At 37.9% G+C, this 12501-nt stretch overlaps 1 protein-coding gene across 1 annotated transcript in view; it reads left to right on the top strand.

Moving 5' to 3' along the window:
- The window catches only part of DIRC2 (disrupted in renal carcinoma 2), a 71975-nt gene that overhangs the window by 23420 nt on the left and 36054 nt on the right, over positions 1–12501 (top strand). The window lies entirely within an intron of this gene.

Raw genomic sequence — 12501 nt, forward strand, 5'->3', positions numbered from 1 at the left:
GTTAGTACAAATTTTCTGTATGAATTTGATACGCCAAATATTTGTTGTGTAGATGTGGGCTTACGTGCCTGCTTTGCTTCTTAAATTGATTTTTCTAGTTCTTTTTCTACATAGTATCTGAAGATCAGAAAGCCCTTTACAAACTTGAGTTAATTAAGCCTCACCCCATCCTGCATAACTAATATTAATCTGCTTTGCAAACAAGGAAGTAGAGATTTAGAGAGGTTCAGAAACTGTCCCAAGATCACACAGGGAACCATGCCACAAAACCCAAAAATATGTAATTTATATGCAAATGTTAAATAATTAGTTCATGTTTCTCATATCGGATATATGGGATTGTGCAGTGAGACAGATGAATTCACACGAAATGGCCTTTTTCATGTAGTCTCTTCCAGTTTGCATTCCAAAGTAGTTTTGTACTTTGTGGTTGAAATGAATGCCTTCTGTACACATGCAATTTAAAAGTTTGTGATAGAGACAGATTCCGTCCTAAAAATCACACAATCCAAACAATTCAATTGTCCTGTCAACATATCCTGAACCTGGGAATCCTCGGTAAGTACAGGAGTCACACACACTCTAGGGAATATGGATCACTTGTTCACTTAACTCTTGCCTCTCATGCTGAAGGAGGAAGGAGTACAGGCATTACTACATTTTTCTGCTGCTTTAAAAACAGTAGTAGCACTAGCTCTTCACTAGTTATGCTTGCATAATATGTAAGCATTAAGAAAATAACTTATTTATAAAAGGTTTTTATGTGGTGTTTTTCCCCTTGAATTCTAGTCAGCTTCCAGGCAGTCCTTGTATTATTTCAGCAGGTTCCTTTTTTCTTCCTTAGTATTGCTTACCCTGAAAATCAGCTTGGAAACCTTTAATTTGAGAATGAAAATGTTTGGTGTGAAGTAGAAGGCAGATGACTGGGTACCATGGATAAAACAAAGGAAGGAGGAGGTTCAGAGAGAGGACTGAGAATGTAATAAACACATTGATTGTAAAACTAACCCCGATGAGGAGTGAGTAGCTAGTATGTAATGAATGGCTTAGTAAACTAAGTGCAGTGTGGTGAGTAGGGGGGATGCAATTTCAGTTCTTAGGTGCTGAGTGAGCGTATAAGGAAACCCAAGGTGCTTCTGATGTTAGGTGCCTATCTCAATGTTGTGTTCAAGGACTTTGTGAGCAGGGGAGGCTGAACTAACCGTATTGTGCTACCCTTCACAGTGACCTTTTTAAGGTGAAAATGTACTGTTAAGGTGGCCAGGAAGAGCTGTCCTCATTGTGCCCTTGTTTTACCTTTTCTCAAGATGCTAAGGGGTGTTCAACATCCAGTTCATCCATTCTGACCAATCTTGGATTAAATATATATATGTATCTTTTAAATGCCACGTGGCTTAAATGCAATGAAATGTGGTGTCTTATGTAGCTCTTCATTTATGATTTATGCCAAAAGACTTGTGCTGCCCTGGGCTTTACCAAAGCAAGGATGAAGACTGTAAGAACCCAAGAAGAAATTCCCAAATGGGATTTAGATGTGAGGTATCATTTGGGGAGTGGGAAGGAAGAGCTTCCACATGTTCTGATCACCTTTAAACAAGGTTTTCCAGTGTAACTGTAGCGAGAAGACCTAGGAGAACAATGAAATAAATGCCTAAGGAGAAACATTCAAAGAACAGGTTCTTTAACTAGGGAAAGAAAGGCAGTGGACTGTATAGGGTCTCATGAGATAGAGAAAATGTGATGATATATTTTACTGAAAACTATATAGGCAAAAAAAAAAAGAGCACGAGCAGAATCCTGATGGAAAACGTTACTAATTTCATGACTGTATAGCTCATGAGATATATAAAATGTGATGATATATTTTACTGAAAACTATATAGGCAAAAAAAAAAAGAGCACGAGCAGAATCCTGATGGAAAACGTTACTAATTTCATTTATTCATGCTGTGAAATTATGCATCATCCCCAGCTGAAATTGATAAATTTGCTTATTTAGCCTACTCCAAAAAAAAAGATAAATTTTCAAGAATTGCAGCTCTACCTAAGGAATTAGTTTGATCTTTTACACAGTTTGATTAAAAATCTGCAGAGAATTAATTATAGCTAATTGTGTGAAGCAAAAGGGTGGTTTTCAGTGAAGGTTTCTTGGGACATTGTAAATAATTGTACAGACCATGCAATGTTATACCAGGTAACCTGCATTGTTTTGAGAGCTAAGACTGAAGGCCAATTTTCATCAATTACTTGAAGCATGACACCAAATAAAATAATATTTTTGAGGTGAGCGTTACTGCTTAATGCATTAGCAACGACTGGCTAAGCACTAAACTATGTACTTATTCTGAATGTGTATATGCGTTAATATGACAGTTTGAACATTACAGAGCCAGTCAGATGGACAAGATCACACACAAGCTAATACTGGAGTATTTCAGAATCCAGTGTAACTAGAACTTCTTTAAATGCTTTTGCATGTTTTGTAATGTTTTCCTTCAGTCCCTGGGTAATATACTGAATATACCTGCAGTAATATACTGAAGGATTTCCATGGGACAATTATGTGAGAGTTAAGATACATAAAATTACAAGAACGTTCATGAGGTTTGTCAGGTTTAGGGGTTTTTTCTACTTTGTAGCTGTCTCTGCTCCCTAAGCTCTTGTAATTTAACATTAAGGAGAGCTACTAAAGCCCATCACCTATCAGACCAATCACAGATGTGAGAAAATCACTGTTAAGGCTGACATTTAATCCTGACTGCTTTATGCTCCTTATCTCACACAGACCTGTAATATCCAAGTGCGTTCTTAAGCTCCTTTCTAGTCTGTAATTATTCTTTTGGCTCTAGCGTGTAACAGCAGACTAAGACTATCTCCAGTTCTCAGAGTCATGTTTTAAACACAAACCGTAACCTCTATTTTCAGTTCATTTGGTGCCCATGTATATGCACAACTCATATGAGGGAGAATTCACATTGCACATTTGAGTGTGTCTCTCGAAGCAGCTGTTCTTCATGGTGAATTTTCATTCTCTGCCAGTGTGTGACCTAAAACCGTACTGGAAATCTGTGCCAGAACTGCATAAATTCAGTGAAGGCTGAAGTGGGAGTGCATAGCAAAAATGTGGAAGTATGGACTTGCGTGTGAGATTGAGGAACCAACCTACACATGGACTACTAAAGTCCCTCTCACGTACACATTTGCTCTTACTTACCTGCTTTCCTCCCCAGCCCACTAACCTGTGAGGTTAATGTGTGTATCATACAGACAAGGAGGTTAAAAAGAATTTTTCTTATGTACCACGCACTTCTGGGTTTGTCAAATGTGCCAGATATGTGACAGTGAATTTGACTTTTAGAAATAAAACCCCAAACCATTATTCCTTTCTAAATGTTATGAAAACCTCATTTGCCACACCTATTTGTTTAGTTCATAGTTAATGTAAATTATATAGAACATAAAAAAGGTTATCAAATTGTACCATTCCTGAACTTGTACCTTCTTCCCTTCCCTGAAGGTTACAAGAGCATCGCTAATGCTTTTTGCCTGCATTTTGTCCAGTCCTTTCCTTTTTGACTGCTGCTTGGCACCGAGTTGAATATTTTCATTGGACTCTTTTTGAATTTGATTATTTTATCGTGAACATTAACATTACTAGGAGGACGGTTTTTTATAGACAAAATCAGGATTGTTTTTTTCCACCCACATAACACTTCATATTTATCTCATATTCTGTGTTTAGGAATAGATTTACATACAGCTTAGGTCTTCCATATGATTGTAAAAATAATAAATCTAGGCAAAAAGCTGTATGAGCTGAAACGTATAAGAAAGAAGGAAATAAATGATGAAATCAGCCCATAGCCATAAATCTGTGGCTTTTAAGACTGACCGTGTGATGTAAGATTTCTTAAAATGTTTTGAAAGACAGGATAATTAAAGACATGGAAGCAAAGGATGTAACATAATTTGTCATTTGGATTGAATATATTAATTAAGCAATTTATTAGAACTTAGTATGCTGTGGGCTGGTAGTGTTTGGCCTTCACATTAGATTTCACAACAGAGAAGTAGTTATTGAGGACCTTGAGTCACGGCAGTGAGAGGGTGCTCCTTGGCAATAAGAACTATTAAAACATTTGTTGGGAAGCCAGCAAAACAATAACACGGAGAATGATGGTGGAAACAGGAGCGGTTATTTACAAAGTTGTTTGTGGTGGACACACCGGTAATTGGTAGATCCTGTAAAGGGTTTTTTTTTTCTTTAATAATACCACCTCTTAGGATTTTGAATTTTTTTGCCTACTCTTGGATATATTGATGTTAACTTTTTCCTTTATTACATTTGAAGAGTCGCTCTTACCACATCTTTGGTACATTTTGTTTCTGTTAGCTAGTTGCAACCTAGTTTGTATTTTATTCTTGTTAGACTTACCTTTAATAGTTCCACGTTTTCCCTTTTTCATCCCTGAAAGCCTAAAGAATGATGTGGGGTCATATCATTATTTGTCTTTCCTGATCCTAAACTGACCATGAGCCACCATTCTCATGCATGAAAAATGCAAAGGGGCACCTCAGAAGAGGTAATTCCAGTAAAGAAAAGACATGTTAGGATTCTCATATTCCCTGGCAATACTGAACACACTTCCGCTCCAAAGTGGAGCAGCTGTGGAGAAGAGGGATTAAAATGTTCCAGGGAATGCAAAGAGCCTTTTAGGAGAGGATGGTGGAAGAATCTGCCTGCAAGAAATAAAGACAGAGGGTGATGCATGTTGTGTGCTCCCTAACTCACTGGGGAAGAGAAATGGACAAAGTATTTAATCTAAAGCGTGATTCTGGGAGTAAAAAGATGAATAAACATACCTGTTTGTATGCTGTAGCTCAGCGAGCGTAGGAGGATGTTAAGACGGAGCACTTGCCTGGCGCTGCTGGCACTTGCTGGTTTGTGCTTTGGCTGCTGTGATGGGGGAAGGCTGAGCTGGGTTAATCCACAGTATCGGAAAAAGGCGGAAGTGGAGAGAAAAGGAAACGGGTCATTCACGGGTAGGCTCTCATGGGGAATACTGAATTTTTACACCCCTGTAACTTAACAGTTTAGCTTGTTTTTATTACCTCCACCAGCTTCATCTTGTACGCAGGTTTTATTTTTTAACCTCTGCTCCAAAGCTGTTGCTTTAGATGAGAGGTCCTGTGAGTTGTTCCTAAGTGGCGACATTTTCCTGCTTTACTTACTTGTCGACGGTAGCGGTGGATGCGGTGGGTGACGAAGCGTCCCTCTGGCTGCCCAGCAGTCCCGCCCGCCGCTGCCCGAGCTGCGCGTCCCGTGATGCACCCGCAGACACTGATTAGTGCTGCTGCTTAGGTGGCAGCCAAATTGGCTTCTTCAGCTGAAACAGCCTTAGTGGAAAAAGGAGGCGGCTTGACGGTTTTGGTGATAAATACTCTTTCCTCTTGCTCCTGTGCTGGATTTCGGCTGTGGCACTGTGGGTGTCATCCGCCTCCCCCAGCAATGGGGGTAGCTGCTGAATTAGCGATTTACAGACCCTGTGTAAATTCTTGGAGTGGTAAATCCAGTAGATATGTTAAAGCAAACTCTGAAATCTCAGAAAAGGCTTGGTATTGCAGCAATATTTAATGGGCAGCATTTCTACAAGGCCCCAGCTAGTATAAGCCTATGCTGGAAGGGAAGAGAATTTATGTTCTTTGTGGGATATTTAGCTCCATCTCATAATGGCAGGCATTATCCTCAACTGTGGATAGCTTTTAGGTTTTTTAATTGTATTGAGCTCTTTGCCTTAGTCTTGTGACTCATATTCTCTTGGCTAATTTCAGTCCTTAAAGAAGAATTCATATTAATTGAATTTATATCGAAGTTGCTGCATTATAATCAAAACAGCTTCTTGCTCTTTCACTGGCCTAAGAAAAATTGTTCAGGAATGTTTAAATAGGTCTTGTTTATCCCATCCCCTAATTTGCTGTATCTCCTGTACACTCCTACTCTTTTACTAAAAAATCCTACTTAGGACCTATCTTGTGCTAAGTATCTCCATCAGCTTTCTCCCACAGCAGCCTGATAGCAGCCAGTCCTGGTGCCCTTCCCTGATAACTTGCTTCAGTATGTTTTGCCTCATTAGCCCATAATGTAATTGCCTACTTTGTGTTTACAGCAATGCTGTTTATTTTGGGTCTGTTCATATTTGATGAGCTTGTCCTCCATTAGTGTTGCTTTAAAGACATCTTCTTTTAATAATGGGTTTGTGGAGTGGGTTAGCTTTGAAAGAAAAACAAACTTTTAATAAAACTTTTAATAAAAAAACTTTTAAAATAACCCCAACTTTTAATAAAAAAAAAAAAAAAGCCAAAAATAAGCTTTGATTTCATGTGCCCTCATCCTTCAAACTTGGATACAGCTTTAAGTGAAGAAGCAGCCCTCTTCGCAGCCGTGCGATGGCTGCACAATAACATGGCATGAGGATGTGAGTGAATTTGTCACCGTACTTCCAGGGATCTCTCTGTATGCCCGCCTCATCCCTTTCCTCTGTCAGGACGTCCGATGGAGACATCGGGGTCTTGGCCTGAGGTTGCTGCTTCCTCTCCTTGCAAATCCTTGTCTCTCTCTCGGTAGGCTCTCAGTAATAATAGTTTTGCAGTAATTCCATTTTTCCAGTCCTTTTAAATTTAAAACCAAAACTCACTGTTTTTCAGACCATTGCAAATGTGTTTGCTGTTTTCTTTAAGAATGGGAGAAGAGGCATGAGGCTGGGATGCCTGGGAGATACTATGGTCCTTTCCAAGTCTGCTCCCATAATGATGTGACCAACTGTGCTGAGGCCATGGTTTGTACAGGGGGTGAAACGTGAGCCCAGTTCCTGATGAAAATGGTCGAAAGTACATTTTTAAGTTTTTCTCTTTTCTTTTTCACTTTATTGCTGGAGATAATGTACCACACAGTGACTCAGGCTTTCTGCTTGTAATAATTTTTCTTACTGATGGGGAAAAACAGCTTTAAATTATTCCACGTATCAATGGTCGCATGCATCAAAAACAAGCTAAAAAATGCTAATGGCCTCAATCCATGAATATCCAGAAGGCATAAAACTTTTGTAGTATAAATATATCATTTAATGAAAATATTGAAAGGAAGTGCATTTCCATGAAATTCATCTTTCAGAATGTTATTTTTAATAGATGAATTCATTGCTTTACCCAGAGGTATTTTTCTTTCCAGTCCTTTTCCAGACATAGAGCCTTACTCCACTCTCTTCAGGTTATGAACAGAACAACATTTGCATCGGGTTCTCCCCATACTCCGTAGCAGTGAATGGCTGTAAAGCATGAATTTGACCTCCCTAATTCTATCTTTGCCTTAAAAAGTACCTGAAAAGGTTCCACTTAATAGAGGGTTCTTTTGTTGTGTTTATTTTTGTGAGTCTAAAGGAAAAGCTCTATCCTTTTCTAGTAACTTGATTGTGAAAAATCAGAGGTGGTTCTTTGCAAAACTGGTATCAGTTCCCTCCGAGGTATAAAAAAATCTCCTAAGGTATAATGTGGATAAATCCATGTCTTTTCATATTCCTTTTCCTGGGCAAGCAACTTGCATCATACATCAATGTAGACACTCTAGAATAGGAGGTATTTACTTGCTTTGTTGCCATGTAGTGAGGCTAAATTCAATAGCACTTGAAAAGTGCTCTGAAGCCCTCCAATGGAAGGGTTTCTTTCATTTGTTTCCAGTAGTTCCCACAATGAGCTAATCGCTATATAAACTCATTTGTCTTCCAAATTAGCAGGAGTTGAACAATCCACTTCTTTCAATGAGTGAAAATGTCAGGCATGTGAAAGAAAAATCAGCCATCCATTTCTGTAAAATGTTGACTTCTTTATCCGGAATCCCTGTTTGCGTTAATTGTTAGGATCAGCAATTAATCTACTAAACTTTTCCAGACGAAGAGGCATGCTACAGCGCTGTCTTCGTGCAGCAGCAGGCTAGCTCTCTCAGCGACTTTGTTGCTCCTCACGCTTTGCTAAACAGCAGCAAAACTGAATTACCGTGGTTTGTTTTTTGTTTTTTTTTTTTTTTCCATTGCATTTGTATAGAAGTTTGAATAGTGACTAAGCGGTCAGTTCTCATGGCAGCTAGTAGGAAAAGCATCATAAAAGTTTCAGGAAAAAAAACTGCACCAAAATCTCATTCATCTTCACGAGGCTCTTGAGATGAGCTCTGCTCCCTCCTAGGACCCAGCGGAACCTAATTTCCCAGTTGACCGGGGGCTTATCAGAGGCTGGTAGAGAAAATCCACAGAGCAACGCGCTGGGGCCAGCGGCCTCGCTCTTCCCCTGTGTTGCCTGCCAAAGAAAAGGTGAAAACGCTTTTTCCACCCTGTTAAATCAGTGTTAAAATACTGATACGACTTCTCCAGTCCTAGCCTTCCCAAAACAAGTTCAATTAACACGTCTTAGAACTGAGCTTTGGACACTTATTTTAGTGTTGTGGTTTAAATCCATTGTATTAAAAGTAATTTTTTGAGTAAGTCATTTTCCCTCTACTGTTGCCTTTGTTTCCCCATCTGAATATGGAAAATAATGAGATTTTCTTTCATTTAAAATTCTCTTAAGTCCGAGCATGAGGCATACTGTGGTAGAAACACTAAATCTCTGGGGTTTTTACATAGAAAAAGTGTTTATGTAACACACAGCTTTTAAATAGCTTGACAAATCCAATACTTGATAGGACTGTGACCATGCGTGAAAAGTTTCAATACGTACAGGGAGAAAAAGATAAATAAAGACGACTGTAAATGGAAGCTCTTTCGCATCTTAACTACATGGTATTATCATCAATCACTAAAACCTTCTTCCTGTATAATCTCACTTTTTTTCATACCCAGTTGGTCAGTGATATTGTAATTTCAGCATTTATAGCTTACTTTTTGTTGTTGTTGCCTGTTAGGATATTGCAACAGTGACAGCAAAGGAGTGAATAAAGCAAGTAAAACCAGGTTACTTCTTAATACTCGTATAAAGTCTTCTCTCAGGGAAGTGATGGAAACCATATAATTTAAGTTATTTATAATGTGAACTGACAAAAAATTGGAAAAGAGATGACAATATAGTACAAAAAGAGTTTTTCTTCCCTAATTTCTATTGTTATATTTGAACTATCCCTTGTTCTATCTTCTTGCAATTCAGAGGCCAGTTTAGGAAAAAATGTGATCTTTATTTTGTGCAAAGGGCAGTGTGTGTGTATATATATGTCTGTGTATTATTTTTTTTTATATATAGATAGCTATGTAATGTAAATGTATAAGTTATCCGTTGCTGTGATGCTATGACACATGATATTTAGCACTCGCATTTACTACCAGTCCTCAAATAATTTTTATTAATTGTTTTGTAAAGGGCTCATGTTCAGCTGCAAGTTACAAAATTGGAAGAGCACAAAAATTCATTAGCGCAGAGGTCAGGTGTGCAAAAACCTTGAAATTTCGCAATGAGTCCCTGACCTGGCTTCTGAAATGGTTAGAAATAAGATATTTTGGGTAGATGTTTACTTTCCCACTTTTGCTGTAAGCTAGACAGTCATCAATTATTTTGTAAGTCAGGGATGAATTTCTGGTGTCATTTTTTCCAATTTTCTCTTTCATGATTGTGACTAAAAAGCCTTCTATTCTGGTGTTATTTTCTATTATTTGAACTGAACAACTTTCTAGTTTTTGATACATGAAAATAATTAGATGATGATTGGATAAATAATGCATCTGAAAACAGAGCAGAGCTGCATAAATAACAGATGAAAATTACCCTGTTAGTGTAATAAGACTGAAAAATATTTTTCCACCTGGGGAGGGTCATCTGAAAACAGAGCAGAGCTGCATAAATAACAGATGAAAATTACCCTGTTAGTGTAATAAGACTGAAAAATATTTTTCCACCTGGGGAGGGTCCTGAGCTAAAGTTATCTTGTTAGCCCTTTTCTCAGGGAAGAGAAATCTTGTTGTGCAGAATGAAACTGAAATAGTGACAGGGAAAAATGCGGTTGCTCTCTGCACCTTTTCGGTAGCAGAAACAAGAAGAAAATAGGGGAGTAATGGAAACAGATGTCTCTTGGTATTGGAGCAATTTTTAGCACTGATGGTGTACAAGAGGAGACTCCTATGGGCTGTGAGACCAAAAGCTAGTGCAGTGATGATAAGATGTTGTAACAAACAGCAAAAAGCCACCGATACTGTTATGTTCATATTTCTCTGTCAGATGGAGCGGCTGCTACATGTCTCCCGGAGTAGCAGCTTAGTAAATGCACTGAATCGCGTTTTGAATATCTCGTCCCTGCCTTTCTAGGGAAATGAGTTAAGGACACGTAGAGGAACAATGCAAATAATCTTTTTCTCAGAGAAAAGGTAGCTTAATTCAAACCAGTGTTGAAAAACAGATAAAATAAGGTTTAGGCTGTTATCATACACGGCGACATTTAGGTAGTAGTCTGTATATCAGTGGCAATTTAGTCTGAAAATAGTGTTTATTAACTGCAATATGTTAGATTTGAAAAATTAAGCAATATGAAGATAAGAGATGCTTTACCCTGGATGATAATGTCAAGCTTGGTAAATGCCAAAAATGCAGATGGAAAGGCAAATCCATGGGAACAGACAGCACGCCAGGCAGGATAAGGCAGGAGAGAGAGCAGGCAGAACACCAACAGAAGAGACCTATGGAAAGACAAAAATTGGCTCGCTCTTTGAAAAAGCTAAGCCAGAAAAGTAATGCAGAATTAAAGTTCTGGATTAGGATACTACTTTCTCCCTTTGGATCTGCAAAGTAAAATTAACATCTGTGTCTCCTTCGAGTGTAGAGGTCAGTTATAGAGCTTTATTCAGATGGTGGAGTTTGATAGACATAATTTAAATCTGAAGTGTAAGTACATGAAAAGAGTACGTATAATTCTCACAATATATGAATTGGGGTTTTTGTTTGGTGGTTGGTTTGGGTTTTTTTACAAAACTTTTCTTTTCTTCTTCTACCAGATGAAGTGCCTACATGCCCATAGGCACTGCAGAAAAACTGTTGTACTTTTTTCCAATTTTAGTGAGTTTTATTTGCCCTTAGGATTTCTATAGAGTAGGCATATTTGAATTGAAACAATATTATCATAGTGGTATAAGTGAACAGAAGTGTTAGTAGGGCACCTATAGCTATAAAGGTTATTTTGTGGTGACACAATTTTCCTAGCATACAATAACAAAACCACAATTTCATAGAATCATAGAATAGTTTGGGTTGGAAGGGACATCTAAAGGTCATCTAGTCCAACCCCCTGCCGTAAATTCACTTTGGAGCAAGAGGAAATACTAAAATAAAATCTTTATATGTTGCAGTAGTTACCTCACTTGCTACTGAAATGCAGCTGTTTCTGGGGATGTAGTATAGCTCTTCAAATACCCTGGAACAGTTTAGGATAAGTTTGAGAATAACTTATTGTAGTGAGATAAGTAGAATGAAAATACCAAAGTGCACAAGGATACCTTGGTTTGTCCAAAGTACACTGGGTTGGAGAATAACTATAAGGGATTCATGTAATGTGTCCTCCAGAAAACTATACCAGAGCATTATTTAGATACTGCTTTTTATTTATTTAAAACTATTTCATTTTATTTTATTGGGGGGCCCCTGTTTAACAAGCATTAAAAAGGCCTGACCGTGCCTTGGTGATGTCCATCTGAAGCAAATCATGAACAAATAGTAATGAACTCTGTCCAAACTATGTGAACTTTAAAAAAAAAAAAAAAAAAAAAAAAAAAAAAGCTGCAATTGCTTATATTTAAGAGTGGATATTATTTCTGTCCCAGCTTGGAAAGTGTTTCCTACAGATGATATGTAATAGCTTTTTCTTTTTTTCTGTATATTTTTATAATTTCGTTTCAAAATTTAATTTCTAGTCCACTGAGAATCAGTAGCATCTATTCCTTTCCATTGCAATCTAACTTGTTAATTTGATAAAGAGTCTGTCAGCATTTCTTTTGCATATTTTGTTCCTTTGTGCTTTAAAAAACTCGTGCTACGCTGTATATTATTCAACCATTTGTGGCTTGAAACATTGCCTAAATGCTAGCTTATGTTTCCCCATTTTCAGGCCGTAGCTTTTTATGTCTGACAACTCAAGTCTTGCAGCAATAACATCGAGTTCCTGCTATGCTTAGAAAAACACCACCCATTTAAAAATATCATCTGCCACCATTTTATTGCACAATGGATAGATCTACTTTGGAGGGTTGCAATGTTTTGTTTGACTTGCTAGCTGCTTTTTAGACATGAGGTTTTTATATAAATTCCAAAATGCTTTTGCCTTTCACGGCTGATCACTTTTTGGAAAAGTCAAAGTGGAAGGTTTCTGGCTGACTTCCACGTGTAGAAGAGCTTTCAAAAAGTCCTTTCTGCATGTGCTCATTGTACTAATATTACGCCAAAGTTTTTAGAGACTTCACTGCTTGGAAGTAGTATCTCTGT

The sequence above is a fragment of the Aptenodytes forsteri genome, unplaced genomic scaffold (assembly GCF_000699145.1).
Source record: "Aptenodytes forsteri isolate BGI_AS27 unplaced genomic scaffold, ASM69914v1 Scaffold255, whole genome shotgun sequence".
In the NCBI taxonomy this organism is placed as follows: Eukaryota; Metazoa; Chordata; class Aves; order Sphenisciformes; family Spheniscidae; genus Aptenodytes; species Aptenodytes forsteri.